We start from the raw sequence: 23,907 nt of genomic DNA on the forward strand, positions 1-23,907 counted from the left end.
GCCAGGGGTCTCGCCTGTTGCCCAGGCTGGTCTCAAACTCTTGGCTTGAAGTGATCTTCCTGCCTTGGCTTCTCAAAGTCCTGGGATTACAGGCAAGAGCTACTGCACCTGGCCCTGCCTTGTTTAAGAAGTCTCTTCTGCCTTAAAGTCATAGTTATCATTCTAAACTTCTCCCCAATATACTTTTGTTTTATTTTTTTAAATTTCAATCTTTAATCCTTCCAGAATTTATTTTGGTATGTGATAGAAGGTACAGGCCTAACTTTATATCTTCCATGTAGCTAGCCAGTTATTTCCAGTTCTTGTTAATTTATGAATGAACCCATCCTTTTCCTGAAACAGAAATATCACCTTTATAATATATTAATATTCTCTATATAGTTTCATTTTTCTGGGTTCTCTAAGTATTTTTCTTTTTTGTGCTAATACTGTATTTTTGGTCTTTTTTTTTTTTTTTTGGCTACTCTTTGTAGCAGCTTTGTGGTAAGCTTTTACTATCTAGTGAGACAAACTGTCTACTCCCAACCTCTGTTTTCTTTTTCTAATATGTCTTAACAATTCTTACATATTAATTTTCCTATATGAACATTGAAGCCACTTATGTTCTCAAATTATAAAGTAGCAGGTTCTATATCTTTCTTAAATAAAATTTTTTAAAACTATATTTAACATTTTAAAATTATTTTAAATTAAATTGATCCAATTTAATTTTGTGAATTTCCTTTAAATTTCTACGCATTTTATCATTTTTGTTCCTCATGTTGGTTGCGGTAAAAATCTTTTAGAGTAGATTATAGGAACTCTTCTGCCAAAGCAGTTTATGTTGTTTCTTCCATGTAAAATTGATGACCCTTGGTCCCAGGAGTGTTTTTGTCTTGTTTTCTGCTGTATATGGATTGAATATGAAGAGGAAAGCAGGAAAGAGAGAAGGTTACATTAGCTATGACTCAAATTTTCTAAAAATTCAGTTCTCACCTAGTTCACATTACTGAGGGATTATCAGAGACTGAATAAAATTCTTAGTTTTATTCTTCATTTTTTGCAGCATGTATTAAGTGGAATACTTATGTTAATTTCACTTAATTTAAAATGTTTATAAGCTCACAGAATGCCTGGTCTGATGGCCGGGTTTGTTAGATTCAAGTATATCCTGCAATGAATATTTTCTTTCAAAAGTCCGTAAGTTGTATTTACTCAGGCTCTTTGATTTAGTCAGTGGGTGTTTATTGAAGATCTTTTTTGTTCACAAAATGCTGTAACATTACTTGAATATTGTTTGTATTCAAAATCACCTATACTCACTCTGGGTGAAAAAAAAGAACAACATTTTAAATAGTACAAATAACCAGATAGGCCACTCAGTGAACACCAGCCCTAGACAATACAATTAAGCCTGGCTAATCTTATGGGAAAAAAATGTGAATGACTTTACAGGGCTCTCCACCACTGATGAGAACTGAATCTCATTATTCCAAGTGATGGCCAGGCTGCTGGGTGATAATGACTTTGACAACATTTTAGTGGAAGAAATTGAAGAATTCATTAAGGGTTGTAGAGAAGGACTGACCAAGGAGAACTCAGGCGACAAACTAATTATAAAAAAAAAAAAACCTTGCCCATGGAGTTGTATAAAGAAAGTAAGATATATGTATAATCTTTTGGGTGACTTTTCCAGGGCATTTTTAACTTTTGTGTACAGGTCAACTTGAGAATTTAACTCCTGTGAAGGATGACTTAATGGTGGGAAGGTGCCAAGAATTATGAAAGACATAGGAAAATATATGACATAGTTTCTGCCTTCAAGAAACTTCAAGGAGCAATATATTTAACGGGGTCATATTAGATATGTGGAACAAAATAATACAATATATCATGAATGATAAAATATGTGGTCAAATCATTATATGTAATTGTAGAAAGAACTGCTGAATGAATGAATGGACATAGACTATCTAAACATTAGAAATTTATACGCTTATTAAACCTGATTTTGTATCTAGAATGTATTCAGTTTCTAACAATCTTCCTTAAAGAACAAACTTGTGAAATTAAAAACTTATTATCTTAAAAATACAACTGGTGATAAAGTGAAAGGTAAAAGTTCTCCATCTCTTCCTACTCCTATTTACCAGTCCCGTTCCCAGAGATGTTTACAGCTTATGCATCCATCCCCAAACTTTGTAACCATATACACACATACACTTTCAAAGGATATTACAGTCCTTAAACTTTTTTCAATATTTCATTTCAGTACCTGTTGATCTACTTCATTACTTTTAGTGCCCACAGTGTCAGTATATTAGATGCTAAAGTATCATAACTTACATGTATATAACCCCTTATTTGTAGACACAGGTTCTTTTCTATCTTCCACTGTTAAAAACAGTACATCAGTTAATGGTTTCCACACCCCCTGTGCAGGTTCCCAGAAATCTAGTAAACCTTTCAAACTACATTTTTGACAAAGGCTAAAGGTATGCTGTCATGGTTCGGTTTGTACTGATCCGTTAGGTAATTCAATGCTATTAGATGTGAGGATGATCTGGTGGCAGCATCAATCACAGCCACAAAGGTCAGAGTTATTTAGTGCCCTTCACCCTCTAGCATTTCCAGTCCTTCCTTTAGTTTCTGAAAGTTTCCAGATAGATGTCTCTTCAGAAGCTTAAGAGGTTTTGGATGAAAGATATACTGTTGTCCTCGATAAAGGAAAAGATACTGTTGTTTCAATAATCTCAGGGGACAATACTTAATAATCTCGTAAAGTGAGCCCTTATCAGAGGGGGGAAATAAAATTTATTGCCTTCTAACACTTACCATCAAATAGTTTATTTGAGACCAGGAATTGGTCAGACCATTTATTTTGAACTTTTGGCTGAATACGGGTGAACTTGGCTTTTTGTTTTCCCCAAACCAGGGACAGAAAGAAATTAAAAGCCCTGACTGTGCCGGGATAGGACTGAAGAGGCCCAGGAAAGGCTGCCCTAAGTATTTGGAGGGTTTGTTTGTTTTCCTTCTTGCTGCTGCTGCTGTTTCCTCGAGGATGAAGGGAAAGATAAAACCCTCCCGGCTCGGTTCGTGTTTTCATTAGCCCCATTCCTCGAAGGTGACGAAACTTCAGCACATCTCTGTCCATTTCGGAAACAAGAGGATTCCCTCAAGAGCAAATAGGCGGAAACAACGACCCCGCGCGCAGAGTTTCTCAGAGCCCAAAAAGAGAGAGAGACCAGACAAAACAAACAACCCAAGGCGACACAGCCAGGTTACCACCGGGCAGCACGGCGGGAGCGCAACAGCCCTTCCACACAACCAGCGCCTCCTAGGGTTCCGCCCCCGGGGGCGGTGCTGATCGCTCTTTCCGGGTTTGCGAGCGGAAGTGGGCGAATTTGAATCCTGTGGGCCGTTGAATGTGGCTGCTCGCTATCGGCGTGCGGCGACGCAGAGCGGGCCGGGAAAAGTGGCACTGACGCTCTGGAACTTCTGCCCAGCTCGCCTTGGTGAGTAAATGGCGAACGGGAAGACGCAGAGCGTTCCAGAGTGAGAAGCGGGACCGTGGGGTGGGACAGGGTGTCAGGAGGCCGGACGGCGCAGCAGGGGCCTCGCAGTGGTTTGGGGGACGTCTGGTGCTGGGTCCGGGCCTGGAGACTTTGGGTATTCGGGGCACTGGGGGCGTTTGCTGGTCAGCGCTCTCGACTGTTGCGCACACCAGCCAGCCCTCAGTGTTGAGGATTCGGAGGCCCTGCTGGTCCCCCACGAGTAAACCTTGTTTATACGCATCCTCCATGGCTTTTTTTTAACCCGTAGTTTATTATATCCACCAATTGGACTCGAATGCTGAAGCTTCAACAGTCGTTAAATCTCATTGTGAAAGCGTTGCCACGTTTAAACAAATCTCTTTTTATGAAAGATGGAAGATTGGGGCAGGTTTAGAATGAAAAGATGCTCTACGTGGCTCCGAGTTCCTACTAAGAGAGATACCCGGAAAACCTTGATTAACTCTGGACTGCAGGGAAGTGACAGTCTTTGAAATGCCTGGGTGGCATTTAAACTGAAATTCGAGTATCCTTTGTATTTAAAACCCGGATATTTTTCTTTCACAGTTGACATTTTTCATGTACCGCAAAAATCCAAGACTCTTGCTCATTTAAACCGGCTATAGTAACAGCGGTAGTGATTCTCTAGGGTCTTAGTTTGCAAACAATAGGGATAAGGTTTAGTTCCACCGCCCTGCCTTTTCGCCTCCCTCATTCATTGGCCAACTGGGTTATTATGGAGTCTTTTTGGAAGTACTCCACTAATGCTTTGAGCATCTGTTTTCTTTGGGTTTTATTATTTTGGGCTTTTTTATTTTTTACTGATGAACTACCTGAAATATGGAACTCTGTCTAACCCAGTAGTAAAGTCATGCCTTCTGGAATGGTCATAAAAGTGTGCCATAAATGTAAACTGTAAATGGGAACTTTAAATGTGTACAAGTTTTATATCTTTATTAAAAATCGTCAGTTTTGTGTAGCTGAATACGAAAAGATATTTTAAGTTCCTCTTAAGATTTTAAAACCAGGATATTGTACCATGTAAATGTATAAATTTTTTTTTAAAAAGTAGGACTTTATAATAATCAGAATAAAGACATTCCTTCCTCCAGTGCTGGCTATTCCAGCACACCCATTCTTCCTGCTATTGAACTTTTGTTTTAAGTGTTAGCCAGGAAGAATAGATGTAAATACGCGGTGTTTAGGATAGTTAAAATATGAGCAGTTTTCATATAGTGTCTTTGTAACAAAGACATTGGCTATACTTCTCTAAGCCTTTCTGTTCAATTCATATGTGCTGTCAACAAATGGTAATTTTTAAAAATTGATTGCTATATCCTAATCTCTTTCTTTTTTTTCTACCTGTATTATTTTCATTGAATTTTTGCTCTTTCTTAAATAAGTGAGTTTCAGATTTATTGTGTATACATTACCTTGAAGGATTTGTTCCATACTGATTCCTGCACTCCAGATCTCAGATTCTGAATCAGTAGGTCTGGAGGATGACATTGAAGAGTCTGCATATTTAACTGAAAGGTTAGAAAATTCTGTGAGTTTTAAAAACACTGATTTGATCTTTCCTGGAGAGGCCTTATAATGTGTTGATTAAAGACCTGGAACTGGGGCCAGATTGCCTTGGTTTGAAGCCCATCTCCACCACTGGATAGCTAGGTGACCCTTAGCAAGCTATTTAACCTCTCTGTGCTTTATTTCCCTTTACCATATAATAGGGTTACCTACTTTGTAGATTTATTGTGAGGGTTGAATGAGTTAATATATACAAAGACCTTAGAATAGTGTGTGCCACATAGCAAATGATACATAAGTCTTCAATTACATTGAGTTACTAAACTGTAAAAACCGCATCACATACATTGATTAATCTTTACAATATCGCTGAAGTAGTTATCTTTAAATAAGAAAACAGGCTAAGAGTGGCTCAGTAATTTGTTCTCACACAACTAATAACGCATTGGAACTGAAGTCAGAAATCAGATTTAACTCAAAAGTTTATGCTTTTTTAAAAAAGTAGTATTTCTTGCCTCTCTTCAGTCTCCCTCCAGATGTTGCTCCATAAAAATCTCTGATGGCTTCCCATTGTCTACCATATATAATTCAAATTTCTTAGCTTTCCTTTTTATTTACAGAGCCCTTCGGAGTCTGGTACCAACTTCTCTTCCCAAGGACCATCTTCATAATATTATGCCACTCTCTTCCAACCTGCTGATGTTCCATCAATACTACTAGAATCCTCCAAATCTATCTCTTACTACATATTTTTACATATTTAGCCATTGGCCTTTTTATACATATTTAGCCATTGGCCTTTTTATTTCCCCATAAGATTTTACTCAAATGGGTTTAAAGACTTCTCCAGGCCATGCTTCTTCGTCGTCGGTGCAATTTGCTTATAAATATATAGTGCAAGACTGCCCTTGTCCTTTTAATTTTTATGTCTACAGTGCACAGTGCAGAACAGTGAGTGTCATGATACTCTAAAACTGTGTATGTTAGTGAGTACTTATTATTTTAACAATTTAACACATTTTGTCTTGGGTTAATGACCGAAAACAGTTGTTGCTTTTTTTTTTTTTTAAGGCGTGGCTTTTTTCTGAGATTATAGCATATAATTCTTTGTAGTTTAGTAGAGATTTTAGTGATAGCATATGGTTTATAAACTTAATATGGAAAAATAAGTATTGAAATTATAGGCTCAGAAGACATTTCAAGTGGGAAAAAATCAGGAGCAATGTTTGTTAATATTCATGAATTTAAAATGCTTTATGCATATTTTCTCACTTAATCCTCACAACTATTTTATTATCTCTATATTAAGATGAAGAAACTGAGGCACCAAAAGATTTAGTAACTTTTAAAATGTGTTTTTAAAATACTTAACTTCCTCTTGGTACAGTTTTTTTTTTTTTTTTAATTATAAGAGTGGTATATGTTAGGTGTAATAAGAAGTATCTTAATTCAAAATGTTAGGAATTAAAAAACAGAAAACTTTGCCTTTTCAGTTTGAACAGTTAAGACAGTTACCTAATCTCCTTGCCCACAGCTTTTCTTTAAACACCTGTCCAACAATGTAGGGACATCATTCTCATGACCAGTGGGTAGGGTTGGTCTAAGGAACATAAAGCCCATCCCATACCACTTCCCCAACAAAAGTGGTACAGGTATTTATATTGGAGCTGCCTATCTGATGCAGGCTAGACCATTCATGTGATTTCTTGATTTTAGAGTTGGCATATCACAAGACTGTTGGAAGCCAAGCTGGAAAGGTCTTATGTGTTGCTATGACAGTGGAATCATGAAGAAACATGAAAATGGACATATGGAGCCAGTGGGTGGCAGGGTGGGGCAAGGTAGGGGAGGATGACACCTGTTTCCTGAGGACTAATTATATATTTATAACTTAATGTAAACTTGTAACTTTGTTGCTTGCGTGTGTGTGTGTGTGTGTGTGTGTGTGTGTGTGTGTGTCTGTGTGTGTGAGTGAGTGATACGGAGTCTCACTCTGTTGCCCAGGCTGGAATGCAGTGGTGCAATCTTGACTCACTGCAACCTCCGCCTCCCCAGTTCCAGTGATTCTCCTGTCTCACCCTCCCGAGTAGTGGGTTACAGGCAGCCACCACCACGCCCAGCTAATTTTTGTGATTTTAGTAGAGGCAGGGTTTCGCCATGTTGGTCAGGTTGGTCTCAAATTCCTGACCTCAAGTGATCTGCCCGCCTAGGCTTCCCAAAGTGCTGAGATTACAGGCGTGAGCCACCGTGCCCAGCCACTGCTTTTTATCTTACACTTACCTTTTTGTTTTAAATAAAAATTGTTAACTTTTAAACAAGTATCTGGTATACAATTTGTATGCAATAAAAGTCACCCATTTTAGGGGTATAGTGCAATGAGTTTTAGTAAATGTATTCTCTTGTATGAATATACCACAGTTTGTTTTATCCATATACCATTGTTACAGTTTTTAGTTGTCACAAATAAAGTATTGACCTTTGTGATATCTTTTGTGAATAGTGCTGCTATGAATATATGTATGCAAGTTTTTGTTTGAATTGAAGCATTTCAATTCTTTTGGTTATATACCTAGTGGAATTGCTGGGTGATACGGTAGTCTTGTTTAATGTGTTGTGGAATTGCCAAACTGTTTTCCATCCTTGCTGCATCATTTCACTTTCCCACTAGCAATATGTAAGGGTTCTAATTTCTCCATATCATTGTTAACACTTACTATTTTAGTTTGTAAAAATAATAATTATAGCTACCGTAGTGGACGTGGAGTGGTATCTCATTGTGGCTTTGATTTACCTATCACTAATATAATGAGCGTTTTTTCATGTGCTTGTTGGCCATTTGAATATTTTCTTTGGAGAACCGTCTATTCAGATATTTTGTTCATTTTTAAGTTGGATTACTTGTCTTTTTATTGTCGCATTGTAAGAGTTTCTAATGTATTCTAGGTACTAGACCCTTATCAGGTTATATGATTTCTGAATATTTTTTCCCATTCTGTAGATTGTCATTAGATGCATAAGTTTTATATTTTGGTAAAGTTCAATTTATTGTTTTCTTGTTCTTGTGCTTTTGTTGTCATATCTCAGAAACCATTGCCAAATACAAGGTCATGAAAATTTACCCCTAGATTTTCATTTAAGAGATTTATAGTTCCGTCTTTTACATTTAGGTCTTGATCCATTTCGAGTTGATTTTTTTTTTTTTTTTTGAGACGGAGTCTTGCTCTGTCGCCCAGGCTGGAGTGCAGTGGCCAGATCTCAGCTCACTGCAAGCTCCGCCTCCCAGGTTTACGCCATTCTCCTGCCTCAGCCTCCAGAGTAGCTGGGACTACAGGCGCCCGCCACCTCGCCCGGCTAGTTTTTTGTATTTTTTAGTAGAGACGGTGTTTCACCGTGTTAACCAGGATGGTCTCGATCTCCTGACCTCGTGATCCGCCCGTCTCGGCCTCCCAAAGTGCTGGGATTACAGGCTTGAGCCACCGCGCCCGACCTCGAGTTGATTTTTTTTAATGCGTGTGAGGTAGGGGTTCAACTTCATTCCTTTTTTTTTTTTTTTTTTCACACCCGGCTAGTTTTTTTGTATTTTTAGTAGAGACTGGGTTTCACCACGTTAGCCAGGATGGTCTCGATCTCCTGAGCTCGTGATCTGCCTGCCTCGGCCTCCCAAAGTGCTGGGATTACAGGCGTGAGCCACCACACCCGGCCAGCTTCATTCCTTTTTACGTAGTTATCTGGTCGTCCCAGCACCATTTGTTGAAGAGACTGTTTTCTTCCCAGTTAGTGGTCTTGGCACCCTTATTGAAAATCAGTTTACTATAGAGAATGTGAGTTTATTTATTGACTGTTTCTTCTTTTCCATTGATGTGTATGTCTGTCCTTGTGCCAGTACAGTACCACATTGTCTTGATTACTGTGGATTTGTAGTAAGTTTGGAATTGGAAAATTTGAATCCTCCAGCTTTTTCTTTTTGGGGATCATTTTGACTATTCAGGATTCCTTGCAGTTTAGGCTTAACTTTTCCATTCCTTGAAAAAAGGCCATTGGGATTTTGACAGGAATTGTATTAAATCTATAAATTGCTTTGGGGAGTATAACCATCTTAATGATACAGTTTTTCAACCCATGGATGCAAAATGCCTTTTCATTTATTTAGGGTTCTTTAATTTCTTTCAGCACTGTTTTGTAGTTTTCAGTGCACAAATCTTGCACCACCAGGGTTAAATTTATTACTAAGTAATTTTTATGCTATTGTAACTGGATTTGTTTACTTAATTTCCTTTTTGAATCATTCATTGTTGTATAGAAATACAACTGATATTTGTGTGTTGATCTTGCATCCTGTAACTTAGCTGAATTCGTTTAGTAGCTCTAACAGTTTTTTGTGAATTCTCTAGGAAATTCTACATGTAAGATCATGCCTTCTTTGAATAGAGTTACTTCTGGCTTTCTTGCTTTATTATTCTGAATAGACCTTCTGGTTCAGTGTTGAGTAGAAGTGGTGGAAGTGTGTGTCTTTGTTTTGTTACAGATCTTAGGTGGAAAGTGTGCAGTCTTTCACCAGTAATTTTGTTAATTACAGGTTTTTCCATAGATGCTGAGGAAGTTCCCTTATATTCCTAAATGTTTGAGTGTATCATCGAGTATTGTATTTTGTCAGATGCTTTTTCTGCATCTATTGAGATGAGCATGTGACCTTTTCCTTTTTCTCAATTAAAATGCTATATTATATTGATTGATTTCCATATGTTGAACCACGTTTGCATTTCTGGGATAAATCTCACTTAGTTGTGGCACAAAATTTTCTTTATCAGAATTCAGTTTGCTGGCAGTTTGTTAAGGATATATGCATCTATGTTCATAAGAGATATTGGCTTGTAGTTTTCTGTGATGTCTTTTTCTGGCTTTGGTATCAGGGTATTGGTGGCTTCATAAAATGAGTTAGGAAGTGTCCTCATATCTTTTGGAGGGGTTTGAGAAAGAATGGGTGCCAATATTTCTTTAAAGGTTTAGTAGGGTTTCAGCTACTCGGGAGACTGAGGCAGGAGAATTGCTTTAACCCGGGATGTGGAGGTTGCAGTGAGTCGAGATAGCGCCACTATACTCCAGCCTGGGCGACAGAGTGAGACTCCGTCTCGGGGGGGATACAAAAAAAAAGGTTTAATAGGGTTCACCAGTGAACCCATCTGGGCTAGGACTTTTATTTGTTGGGAAGTTTTTCATTAGTGATTCAATCCCTTGTTTGTAGATTTGTTGAAATTTTCTATTTCTTCTTGTCACTTTTGTTTATTTAACCTATTGTTTTAATTTGTTAACTAACTTCTTAGCGTACAATTGTTCATAATAGTCCCATTTAATTCTTTTTATTTCTATTAGGTCTGTAGCAGTGTCCCGCTTTGATTTCTTCTGATTTAGTAATTTGAGTCTTCTTTTTTCTCTGGATCATCTAACTAAACATTTTCAATTTTGTCGATCTTTTCAAGAAATTTTTATTTCATTGATTCTCAATTTAAAAATTTTTTATTACGTTATCTGGACTCTAAATTATTTCATTCCTTCTGCTAGCTTTGGGTTTAGTTTGGTCTTTTTCTAGTTTCTTTGGGCAAAAAGTTGAGACATTGTTTTGGGGGCTTGATTTTATTTGTCTCTAAGTATTTTCTAATTTCCCTTGTGATTTCTTTTTTGACATTTTGTCTATTTAAAGTTATGTTATTTAATCTGCATATGTTTCTCAATTTTCCAGTTTTCCTTTTCTTACTGATTTCTGGTTTCATTCTGTAGTCATTGGAGAAGATATTTTGTGTGATTTCAGTCTTGTAAAATGTATTATTTTGTGGTCTAACGTATGTTTGTCCATGGATATTGTTCCATGTGCATTTGAGAAGAATGTTTCATTCTGTTGTTGTAGGGTGTATATGTCTGTTAAGTCTAAACTATTTCTCCTTTCATTTCTGTCAAATTTTGCCGCATATATTTTGGGGCTCTTATTAGGTGGGTTTGTGTTTATAATTGTCATGTCTTCTATAATTGTCATGTCTTAATGGATTGAGCTTTTTAGTCAGTCTTTAATGTCCTTTGAGTCCTTTAACAATCTTCAACTTAAAACCTATTTTGTCTGATATTAGTATAAACACCCAAGCTTACTTTTGATTACTGTTTGTATGAAGTATCTTATTCTGTCCTTTTACTTTCCATCTATTTGTGTTTTGTGATCTATAGCTTGACTCTAGTAGATAGTGTATGTATGGATTTTTAAAAAATTCATTCTGTCAACCTTTGCCTTTTAATTGAAGAGTGTAATTCATTTACATTTAATTACTGTTAAAGAAGGATTTCTGCCATTTTAGTATTTGTTTTCTTTATGTCATATGTTTTCTGTTCCTCATGTCCTTCATTATTGCCTTTTGTTGACTTGATTTGTATAGTGTACCATTTTTATTCCCTTCTCATTACCTTTTCTGCACATATTTTTTAGTTATATTCTTAGTGGCTATCTTGGGGATTACAATTAATATCTTAAACTTATAACAACCTAGTTTGAATTAGTACCCACTTAGCTTTCATAGTGTACAAAAATTACCCTTCTGTTTATCTCATCCTTCTTCCTAAATGTTACTGTGTCAAATTACATTTTTATATTTTTTGCTCATTTTACATTTATACATAATGTGCCCAATAACATTGCTTTATATTTATTTTACGTGTTTTTCTTTTAAATCATATAGAAAAAAGAGAATTACCAAAAGTGCAATAATACTACTGGCTTATATATTTACTTCTGTAGTTACCTTTACTGGTGTTTTTATTCCCTCATATGACTTTGAGTTACTGTCTGGTGTCCCATTAGCATCTCTAGTAGATCTACTAAAAGATTCCCTTTCACCTTAGACCCCAGGTCTACCAGACCTGAGAAACAGCCATTCTTATCTGTCTCCTGGATGATTTTCCAGAGAATATAATGTAAACTTTTAAGAAACTTTTTATTGAGGTATAATATATGTACCAAATAAATTTTAAGTACAAAATTATGTTCATTGTAAAAAAAATTCAAACAATGCCAAAATTTATAAGAAATTAAAAGAAAAAGCCCCTACCCCATTCTGTCTTCCCAGGGATAACCACCATTAACAGTTAGGGACCTAGAAACTTTATGGTCTTTCTTGATCTCAGAAACTTCTGCTCTTTCTGAATTCCTTTCACCCTTCCTTCTCTCCGTCGAATGACTTCTTCTACTTTGCGTATAAGAACCCTAATAGGTAAGTATTATCATCTCCATTGGACACAAGGCAGAGCCAGGAGTTCAAACACAAAATGTATGATTCAAGTGTAGTGTTCTTTCTACCATGTTCCTCTGCGTGGGTCCTGTCTAGAATCTTAGAGTTTAATTGCTCTGTCACATAAGGTAGCAGATACATTGTCCTGTTAAGATATAACTGAGGCCTTATTTTTTTTAGACGGGAGAAGACCTGGTCCTGTGGCAGCTGTGACAGAATAGCCTTTATGACCTGAACTGTAGTAAAAAAGATGCCACCTGCTTTAAGAAGGGTAGTTTGGATTGGGCTGGTTATTTAGAGCCTGACTTGGTCAGTGGAAGGGGCTAGGACTGGAATAAGAGCTGCCCACTGGGTCAGGGTTAGGACCAGCTGGTGAAGGGGGGGATTATATTACTGTCTGATTATCCAATCCAAGGAGATTTATATAATCCAACCAAATGGCGGAATCAGCAAGAGCAACTTCCAGAAGAAATTCCTGACATGCCCCAGACATCCCAGGCTTTCACATGCTGTTGTGCCTTTGCACACACTCTACTTAGAATGCTTTTTCTGCCTTGTCTGCTCAGCATATTTATCTTTCACAATTACGTTATAATATCACCACCTCTATAAGACTACACTGCATGTGTGTGAAATATTTGTTTACTTGCCTGCCTCCCATGTGAATATGTGTACTGATCTTCACTATTGAAACATAGTTTTGCTGCAGATAGGATTCTTTGCTGACAGGTTTGGGTTTTTTTCCTATCTTTCAGCACTTTAAATATGTCGTCTCACTGTCTTCTGGAACTCTATGGTTTCTAATGAGAAATTGGCTCTTAATCTTATTGGGGATATTTTGTATGTGTTAATCACTTCTTTCTTGCTGCTTTCAAGATTCTTGGTCTTTGTTTTTGTCAGTTGGACTATACTGCGTCTCAATGTGGAACTCCTAGAATTTGTCCTGATTAAAGATCTTGAACTTCTTAAAAAAATGTATAGATTGAAGTCTTACATGTATAGATTTCAGTCTTACATGAAATTTGGGAAGGTTTTGGCTATTATTTCTTCAAGCATTCTTTCTGTTCCACTTTCTGTGGTCCTTCTTGGACTCCCATTAAGCATATATTGGTATGCTTGATAGTATCTCGTTGTCTCTTGGGCTCTGTTTCTTTTTCATTTTTTTTCTTCCTGCTCTTCAGTTTGGATAATTTCAACTAACCTGTCTTCAAGTTCACTGATTCTTTCTCCTGCCTGCTCAAACGTACTGTTAAACCTCTGTAATGAATGTATTATTTCAGTTATTATACTTTACAGCTGCAGAATTTCTATTTCCTTTTTATCATTTCTGCTTCTTTATTGACATTCTCTATTTGTTGAGACATTGTTGATTGTGAGTTTTTTGCCAGGTTTTTTTGTGTTTCTAGGGAAGTACAGACCTGCAGAGCCCCTTGCTCCACCATTTTTGTTGATGTGTTCTGTATTACTGAGTTTGAAGAGTTTTTCAAAAAATATATTGTGGCTCTAACTAAGTCCTTTATCAGATTATGATTTGCAAATACTTTCTCAGTCTGAGGCTTGTCTTATTCTCTTAACAGTGTCTTTTGATGAGCAGACGACACTAACTTTAAGTGTAGTTTGTCTTTTTTTGTCTTGTGCTTTTGGTATTGTATCTAAGAAATCTTATGTAACATAAAGTCACAGAAATTTTCTCCTGTGTGTTTTTTCTAGAAATTTTATAGTTTTACATTTTGTATTTTTACATTTTGTATTTAGAACCGTAATTCATTTTGAGTTCATTTTTTGTGAGACTTAAGTATTCTTGTGGGTGTTGTAGTGGTTTTTTTTTTCTATTTTAATTTGCATTTCCTTTATGACCAGTCATGTTCATATTTTCTTTTGCTTGTTGGCTATGTTGGGTTTTTTTTTTTTTTTTAAGTATCTGGTCAAATCTTTTGTCCATTTTGTTCATTTTATTGTGATGTCTTCTGTTTGAGTTGTAAGCATTCTTTATACATTATGGATATAAATCCTTTGTCAGGTATATGTTTTGCCAATGTTTATTCCCCATCTGTGTTTTGCCTTTTTCCTTGCTTAACTATGTCTTTTGATTAGAAAGTTGTTAATTTTGATGTTTAATTCATCAGTGTTTTCTGTGATTCAGTTTCCTCAGAAGTCTTTGCCAAACCCCAAGATCATGAAGAATCTTCCCTGTGTTTTCTTTTAGAAGTTTTTTTTCTTGTGATCCAATTTGAATTAAGTTTTAATATATGAGGTCAATGTTCTTCCCCCACCCTCTGCCCAAAACATTAAGTTATATCAATACTATTTATTGAATAGACTACCATTTGAATATAGTGAATTACCTTGGTATCTTTGTTGAAAAGCAATTGTCTGGGTCTATTTCTGGCCTTTCCCTGGTGTTCTATTGAGCTATATATCTGACTTTTCCCTTATGTTCTATTGAGCTATATGTCTGTCTTGATTAATATAGCTCTATAAGAAGTCATGAAATCACATAGTTGGAGACCACTGACTTTTTCTTTTTAAAAACGTTTTTGCTATTACAAGGCCTTCGCATTTTTATATAGGTTTTAGAATCAGCATGCCAGTTTCTAAAAAAAAAAAAAAAAAAAAAAACCTGCTGGGGATTTTGGTTGAGATTAACCTTTCATTTCTCTCAGCAATGTTTTGCAGCTTTTCAGGGTGTAGTCTTTTTGCACATCTTTTACTAAGTTTTTACCCATTGCGAATAGAATTGTTCTCTAATTTTCTGATTAATTCTTGCTGCTATACAAATTTGCCTTGTTTCATTAGAACTTATTAAAGTCACTTATTCTTGTAAATGTGTTGGTAGGATTTTCTATGTAGATGACCATATGTGAAAACAGTTTTACTTCATCCTTCACAGTTTTGTCTTCTTTTCCCTTGGAGTACACTGTTGAATCAGAGATTAAGGTGAACATTTGTGGATTCCCTTTGCTAGGTTGAAAAAATTTATTTTACCCACAGTTTGCTTTACAGTTTTGTTATGATTGGATATTGACATTTGACAGATGCCCTTTTGTATCTGTTGAGATTGCTTCGCAGTACAATGTGGAAATTAATGCACATTTGTAGATGCCCTTTATTAGGTTGAGAAAATTCCCGTCTGTTTCTGGTTTGTTTTACAGTTTTATCATGATTGGTTGTTGAATTTTGTCAGATGCTCTTTCTGCATCTATTGAGATGATAACTTTTTTCCCCTTTATTTTATTAACATGGTGTATTACTTTAATTTTCAGATGATATCTAATCTTATATTTCTAAGATAAACCCAGTTAAGATATAGTATTCTTTTTTTTTAATTGAAAGAAAAACTACTGATGATTGACTAAATTTGCCAAGTACTCTCGTGGCATTTATGTGTTGCTTCTAATTCATACAATAACCTGTAATTAGCTTCTAGCTTGAGGGATGATAAAATTAAGGCTGAGGTCTCAGGAAAAAATACATAGAACACGAAGGAAAATCTAAACTTCATACCTTCAATGCTCTTTCTACTATACTATGCTACTTTTTGTAATAATTTATAGTTAAAAAATATTGAAGATCATATTGATGTTTTATGTACTTTTTTTTTTTTTCATGGAGGTCTCACTGTATTGCTCAAGGTGAACTCAAATTCCTGGGCTCAAGCAATCCTCCTGCTTCACCCTCTCAAGTAGCTGGGACTACAGGTACATACCACTGTGCCTGGCTTTTATGTACATTTTTGAGATATATATATTTCCTAGAATGTGAGTAATTGATTCATGAAAAAAAAATCTAATAGCTTTTAACCTCTACCATTCCATGTCTTTCTTCTAATTTTATCTTTGCTGTTACTGTGAACCCAAATAACTAACAAATCTTTAAGAGTATTTTTTTTGTCTCCAAATTTGTAGGAGCACCTAAAGTGTATTAACTATCTATCCCGAGGTAGCATGGGTGTATTAGTCACAGTTCTCCAGAGAAACAGAAACAATAGGATATACATTTGTGTGTGTGTGTGTGTGTGTGTGTGTGTAGAGAAGGAGAGGGAAGGATTAATTTATAAGGTACTGACTCACATGATTATGTAGTGTGAACAGCCCCATTGGCTGCAAACTGGAGACAGGAAAGTCCTGCAGTGTAGTTTGAATGTCTGGAGCCAACGAGCTGATGGTATAGGTGCCAGTTCCGATACGAAGTCCTGAAAACCAGGAACACCAAGGATGGAAGATTGATGTCCTAATTCAAGCAGTCAGAGAGCAAATTTAACCTTTTTCTGCCTTCTGGTTTTATTCAGGCCCTCAGTGGACTAGCTAATGTCTACCCACACTGGGGATGGCCATCTGCTTTACTTAGTTCACCAGTTCAAATGCTGATCTTTTCCAGAAACACTCTCACAGACACATCCAGATGTAAATTTAACCAGTTATCTGGGCATCCTGTGGCCTGGTAAAGATAACACATAAAATTAACCATCACACTGGGTTAGTCTTGATCTTGAAATTTTTGGGAATGTTTTATATTACTTTTAATTCAATTATTTTTAAACCTTTTTTATTTTGAAATAATTCTAAAGTTACAGGAAAGTTGCAAGAAAAGTACAAAGAACTACATATGCCCTTACCTAGATTAACCACTTTTTATTATTTTCCACATTCACTTTATCATTCTGCAGTGTTGTACATTTGCATGTACTTTCCCTTTTCTGAACCGTTGGAGAGTAGGTTGCATATATCTGGTCCCCCTACCGCTTAATACTTCAGTATTGCCTAAGAACAGCGATAGTCTACTAAATAACCTAAGTATGGATACCAATTTCAGGAAACTTAGCATAAATACAATACTTTCAATAATATATTGATTTGGTCAGTTGCCTCAATGACATCCTTTGGAGCAGTTTTATTCCCCAGTGCAGGATACAGACCAGGATCCTTCATGCATTTGTAGTAAATAAAATACAGTTCATTTTTTTTTACGTTTGGGGGTACATGTGAAGGTTTGTTACATAGGTAAACAACATGTCACAGGGATTTGTTGCACATACTATTTCATCATCCAGGTTTTAATCCCAATAGCCAATAGTTATCTTTTCTGCTCCTCGCCCTCCTCCCACCCTCCTGCATCAGGTAGACGCCAGTGTCTCTTGTTTCCTTCTTTATGTTCATGAGTTCTTAACATGTAGCTCCCACTTACAAGTGATAACATGCGGCATTTGGTTTTTTGTTCCTGTGTTACTGTTCTAAGGATGATAGCCTCGGGCTCCATCCATGTTCCTGCAAAAGACATGATCTTACTCTTTTTTATGGCTGCGCAACATTTTATGGTGTATTTGTACCACATTTTCTTTATCCGTTCTGTCATTGATGAGCATTTATGCTGATTCCATGTCTTTGCTATTGTGAATAGTGGTGCAGTAAACATTCGTGTGCATATATCTTTATGGTAGAATGATTTATAGTCCCTTGGCTATATACCCAGTAATGAGATTGTTTTGTAAAATGGTAGTTCTGCTTTTAGCTCTTTGAGGAATTGCCATACTGCTTTCCACAGTGGTTGAACTAATTTACACTCCCACCAACAGCGTATAAGTGTTTCCTTTTCTCCACAACCTTACCCGCATCTGTTATTTTTTTGACTTTGTGATAGTAGCCATTCTGACTGGTGTGAAATGGTATCTCATTGTGGTTTTGATTTGCATTTCTCTAATGATTAGTGATGTTGAGCTTTTTTTCATATGCTTGTTGGCCACGTGTATGTCTTCTTTTGAGAAGTATCTGCTTATATCCTTTGGCCACTTTTTAATGGTGTTGTTTTTCTCTTGTAAATTAAAGTTCCTTATAAATGCTTTTGATGAAATTCAACACCCCTTCGTGTTAAAAACTCTCAATAAACTAAGTATTGAAGGAACATGCCTCAAAATAATGAGAGCCATCTGTGAGAGACCCATAGCCAACATTATACTGAATGGGCAAAAGCTAGAAGCATTCCTCTTGAAAACCGACACAAGACAAGGATATTCTCTCTCACCACTTCAAGATAGTGTTGGGAGTCCTAGCCAGAGCAATCAGGCAAGAGAAAGAAATAAAGGGCATCCAAACAGGAAGAGAGGAAGTCAAACTATCTCCGCAAATGACATGATTCTGTATCTAGAAAACCCCTTAGTCTTGGCCCAAAAGCTTTTCGAGCTGATAAACAACTTCAGCAAAGTTGCAGGATGCAAAATCAGCATATAAAAATCACTAGCATTCCTATACACCAGAAACAGCCAAACCTAGAGCCAAATCAGAAAGGCAATCCCATTCACAGTGGCTGCAGAAAGAATGAAATACCTAGGAATACAGCTAACAAGGGAGGTGAAAGATCTCTACAGTGAGAATTACAAAGCACTGCTCAAAGAAATCAGAGAAAACACAAACAAATGGAAAAACATCCCATGCTCATGGATAGGAAGAATCAATACCATTAAAATGGCTATACTGCCCAGAACAATGTACAGATTCACTGCTATTCCTATCAAACTACCAATAACATCCTTCACAAAACTAGAAAAAGCTATTTTAAAATTCATGTGGAACCAAAAAAGAGCGCAAATAGCCAAGGCAATCCTAAGCAAAAAGAACAAAGCTGGAGGCATCACATTACCCATCTTCAAACCATACTACAAGGCTACAATAACCAAAACAGTGTAGTACTGGTACAGAAACAGGCACATAGACCAGTGGAACACAATAGAGAGCCCAGAAATGAGACCGCACATCTACGACCATCTGATCTTTGACAAAACTGACAATAGACAAGCAATAGGGAAAAGACTCCCTGTTTATTAAATGGTGCTGGGATAACTGGCTAGCCATATGCAGAAGATTGAAGCTGGACCCCTTCCTAACACGATGCACAAAAACCAACTCAAGATGGATTAAAGACTTAAATGTAAGACCCAAAACTATAAAACCCTGGAAGACAACCTAGGCAGTATCATCCTGGACATAGGAATGAGCAAAGATTTCATGACAAGGACTCCAAAACCAATTGTAACAAACGCAAAAGTTGACAAGTGGGATCTAGTTAAACTTAAGAGTTTCTGCACAGCAAAAGAAACTACCAACAGAGTAAACAGACAACTTACAGAAGAGGAGAAAATATTTGCAAACTATGCATCTGACAAGCATCATGTTTTATTATGCAGTGCTGAATCAGAAAAATTAATTCTTTGCTGTGTATAGGACATCCAAAGACAACATTTCTGAGTTGTAAAGAGAAAGAATTTAGAGTACATCGAATAATGCAATGCACAGACTAAGTTGAACCTTTCTGATTAGTGATTTAAATCAAGTCATTTCTATAGCAAGAATGTTCATTTCTTAAAAATGCTAGATTAAAAAAATCAATCTATTTCTCTTTCAAGTGGCTGATTCCAGCATGTTTTCTGTATATTCAATGTCACCTTTTTCAGTAAGATTAGGCACTTTAGAAAATGTTGGATGGGGCCAGGCACAGGGGCTCACGCCTGTAATCCCAGCACTTTGGGAGGCTGAAGCAGGCAGATGATGAGGTCAAGAGACTGAGACCATCCTGGCCAACATGGTGAAACCCTGTCTCTACTAAAAATATAAAAATTAGCTGGGTGTGGTGGGGCACGCCTGTAGTCCCAGCTACTTGGGAGGCTAAGGCAGAACAATCACTTGAACCCAGGAGGCGGAGGTTGCAGTAAGCCGAGATTGTGTCACTGCACTCCAGCCTGGCAGCAGAGTGAGACTCTGTCTCAAAAAAAAAAAAAAAAAAAAAAAAGGAAAGAAGTTGGGTGGTTAGGATCTGTTTATTTATTCAAATGTTAGCCATTTGAATAAATTCCGACTGGAATGAGAAGGAATTTGACTTACTTTTTTGTATTAGTTATCCTTGTCATGTAACAAATAACTCCAGATAACTCCAGAACTTGCTGGTTTTAAATAATAAACATTTAATTACTGATAGTTTCTGTTGATCGGGGATTTGGGAGTTGCTTTGCTGTGTGGTTCTGGTTTAGGGTCTTGTATGAAGTTGCTCTCAGGCTGTTAGCCAAATTGCAGTCGTATGAAGGCTTGATTGGGGTTGGAGGATTCACTTCTAACATGGTTTATTCACGTGACAGAAGGTAGAATGCCTCCATTCCTTACCAACTGGATGTCTCCATGGTGTGTGCCATTTTTATGACATGGCAGCTGTCTTCCTCCATAGCATGTGATCCATGATAGTGAGGAGGAAGTCACAATGCCTTTTATGACATTGTCATTTCTGCCACAGTCTTTTTGGTTGAAGCAAGTTAGCAGGCATTAAGCACATCTACAATCAAGGAGAGAGGCAGGCCCTACCTTTTGAAAGAAGAAGTATGAAAGTGTATCACTGACTGATCAAGTAGAGGTAAGCAGTGGAGGACACTCAGAATACTTTTTGACAGAAGGTATTAATTAAATTGTTGATTTTCCAGGGAAGGGAATGGTTTTATTTTGTTTCTAAAGCCCAATCTGTTATTAAGACTTGGACTGTTATTGAAATATACACCTAGATATCATTTTTTTAAATTCTACTTGGGAAGTCTTAAAATTCATATTCTTGAAGGAAAACATCTAAAACAAATTATAAAATTCAACTCTAAAATACGTGAATAGTATTTTTTGCTAAGGTTTTGTTTTAGAGACTTGTTTGAAATAAAGTGATCTTCATAGTTAGGAACAAAAGTTATATTCCACATACTAGGGATTAGGAAGAAGGCTAATGTGAACTGATCAAAAGTATGAATTGTGGATTTACTTTAGAATATTCAACTTTTAGGTAACTTGATATTGTTATAATTTCAAGCTTGGAGAAAAGTTGTAAGAATAGCATAAGGAACTCCTATATATCCTTTATCTAGATTCATTAATTGTTCATTTTGTGCCGTTTGTGTTATTCTTTGTCTCATCCTAGCCCAGTCAGCCTAACACCACCAGAGATAAACGAGTAGTCTGATAAAATTAAATTTATTGACCCACTCCAGTGAGAGAGAGTGCAAAGGAGAGGAACCACAGGGCTTCTTACCAAATGGAGTTACAGTAGATTTCATACAGGATTTTGGAGAAGGATAGCATTTAGGTAAAATTTAAATGCCCTACATTTTGTGGTGTCTAGGTTGAATGACAGTGTAGATGTAAATCTGTGTTGTCGAATGACTAAAACATCCTTTATAAATTAAACTTTTTATGTTTATTCTAAGTGAAGTACTATTATGTGTTTATGGAATTTTCTGCAATACATCCATGTATATAGATTGATTTATGATACATTGAATTCATCACCAAAGGTTGAATTGTAGAGAAGTCCTTTAAGAGGAGGCATTTTATCTTCCTATTATATTTTATCAATTTTAAGATGGACTCACCCCTTCTACACACACACTTCTTTTCATATGGATATTCAGTTTTTCTAGTACCATTTGTTTAAAAGATTTTATTTTCCCTCGTTGAATTGCTTTGGTGTCTTTGTTGAAAATGACTGGAAAAATATGGATCTGTTTCTGAGTTTTATTGAGAACTGGTCTTAGATGTATCAGCATGTTTAAAATGATGTTCTATAGCTTGTGATCCTCAATCAATTTGTTCACTTAAGGCAGTTCTGTAGTTATTGTTTGAGAATGTATAAACATCAAAAGCCCTATCATATACCTGTAGAGAATTACTAGTGCCTCTAAAAGAAAGAAGAGAAAGAAAAAAAAATCCAAGAGACAGTAAAGGAGTGTTCCTTTAACCCTACATTAATAGTTGTGGAGTGGAGCTAGGAAAAATAGTAGTCTAGACCTACTTAACTCCAAAGCCCCCTTAAAACTGGGCTCTTAGTTGTTTTATACATTCTTTTAAGAATACCAATCTTGATGGCATAGAATATGATTTTGTAAGGAATAAAAAAAATTGAAGGCTTAGAATCAAAGCCATTTAAGAAATTTGGACTATGACTTTTTAGGAAAGCACGGAAATGCGTATGAGCGAATCTATGTTTAAATCCGAAACACTTTTTACAGTCAGTATGAAATATAAATTCTAATTGTAAGGAAGCATTGTATCAGTTTAATTTGGTTAATCAGTCTTCATAAAATAATCTGTGTCCTACATTTTGTGGTGTCTTAGATTTGATGAAATCTGATAACAGTTTTTATTTGTGGTTTTCACTCTTTGATATATAATATTCTGTATTATTTTTTGTGTTCTTATCATTATTTTCATGTGAAATGCCATGGTGTAACCTGCAGTCACTCAGCTATGGATTAGTGTATTCCTACCAACTAACTCCTTGACCTTGGACAGGTGTTTAACCTTTCTGAGAACTGGTTTTTGCAACTATAAATGAGGTTATATTTACCTAGTGGCATTAAGATGTTTATTCTTTTCCACTGAAATACCGAGAGATTGCACATACATTATACTTAAATTTCATTAACATTTCTAGTGCGCTAGAAATGTTCATATACCCTTGGTAAAGTGAAATGTTAATGTTATTAAGATGTTGGTCTTCCTTTCTTTGATCTTTTGGAAAAAAGTTATATTTCAGTAATGATTGTAAGTATTTTTATTTGTTTAACTAGTGGGGAGTGAAGAGATAGGGACAGACCAATGTCTTTCAGTATGTAAATGGTTGAGCACCACTGTACTAGAAGAGGTAATGAGATAGTCAGGTGCCTGCAGTCCTGTATAGAATCCTGGCAAATGCAACAGCCACAAATATGGTATAGACTAATCAAGGATTGTTTTTGTTTTTTGTTGTTGTTTTTGAGACAGAGTTTCACTCTTGTTGCCAAAGCTAGAGTGTAATGATGCGATCTTGGCTCACTGCAACCTCCACCTCCCGAGTTCAAGCAATTCTCCTGCCTCAGCCTTCCGAGTAGCTGGGATTACAGGCGCGTGCCACCATGCCCTGCTAACTTTTTGTATTTTAAGTAGAAACGGGGTTTCACCGTGTTAGCCAGGCTGGTCTCGAACTCCTGACCTCAGGTGATCCACCCGCTTCAGCCTCCCAAAGTGCTGGGACTACAGGTGTGAGCCACTGCACCCAGCCAAAGGATTGTTTTATAGGCTGCATAAATATGAATGGCATTGCTGTTGACGATGGTTTTTTTCTTTTTTCCTAAATGATGAACAATTCTGGCTAAAGCTTTGAATAAAAATTAAATAGAAATTTCCTTGATTGACATAGGAGTTGTAGTTCTGGAAATATAATTTGTTAATATGTAAAATGGGCTTAGGTTCTAGGTTAAGATACTTACAAATAGGTTTTTTTTAACCTACTTGAATGTCCAGATGGAAATTTGAAAGTCTACACTATTGTTTGTTGTGTAGGATTGTTTGGTGCATTGCAAGATGTCCTGTAATCCTGGCCTCTTTCCACTAAATACCAGTGGTCATCGTAATTGTTTTGACAACTAAAAAACATTCCCTTTAATTTTAAAAATGTTCCCCAACTCTTTTTTTTTATTTTTTATTTTTATTTTTTTTGAGACGGAGTCTGGCTCTGTCTCCCAGGCTGGAGTGCAGTGGCCGGATCTCAGCTCACCGTAAGCTCCGCCTCCCGGGTTTACGCCATTC

At 36.5% G+C, this 23,907-nt stretch overlaps 1 protein-coding gene across 2 annotated transcripts in view; it reads left to right on the top strand.

Annotated features, from left to right (window-relative positions):
* The first annotated feature begins 3,344 nt into the window (after window positions 1-3,344).
* G2E3 (G2/M-phase specific E3 ubiquitin protein ligase) overlaps window positions 3,345-23,907 on the top strand; it is a 60,644-nt gene continuing 40,081 nt past the window's right edge. Inside the window, exon 1 of one of the 2 annotated variants that reach the window (XM_011941843.1) lies at window positions 3,345-3,494. The gene's annotated coding sequence lies outside the window, so the exon portion shown is untranslated. The remainder of the gene's footprint in view (window positions 3,495-23,907) is intronic. The other variant, XM_011941844.1, reaches the window with a different exon arrangement.

Source organism: Colobus angolensis, unplaced genomic scaffold, assembly GCF_000951035.1.
Source record: "Colobus angolensis palliatus isolate OR3802 unplaced genomic scaffold, Cang.pa_1.0 Scaffold202, whole genome shotgun sequence".
NCBI lineage: Eukaryota > Metazoa > Chordata > Mammalia > Primates > Cercopithecidae > Colobus > Colobus angolensis.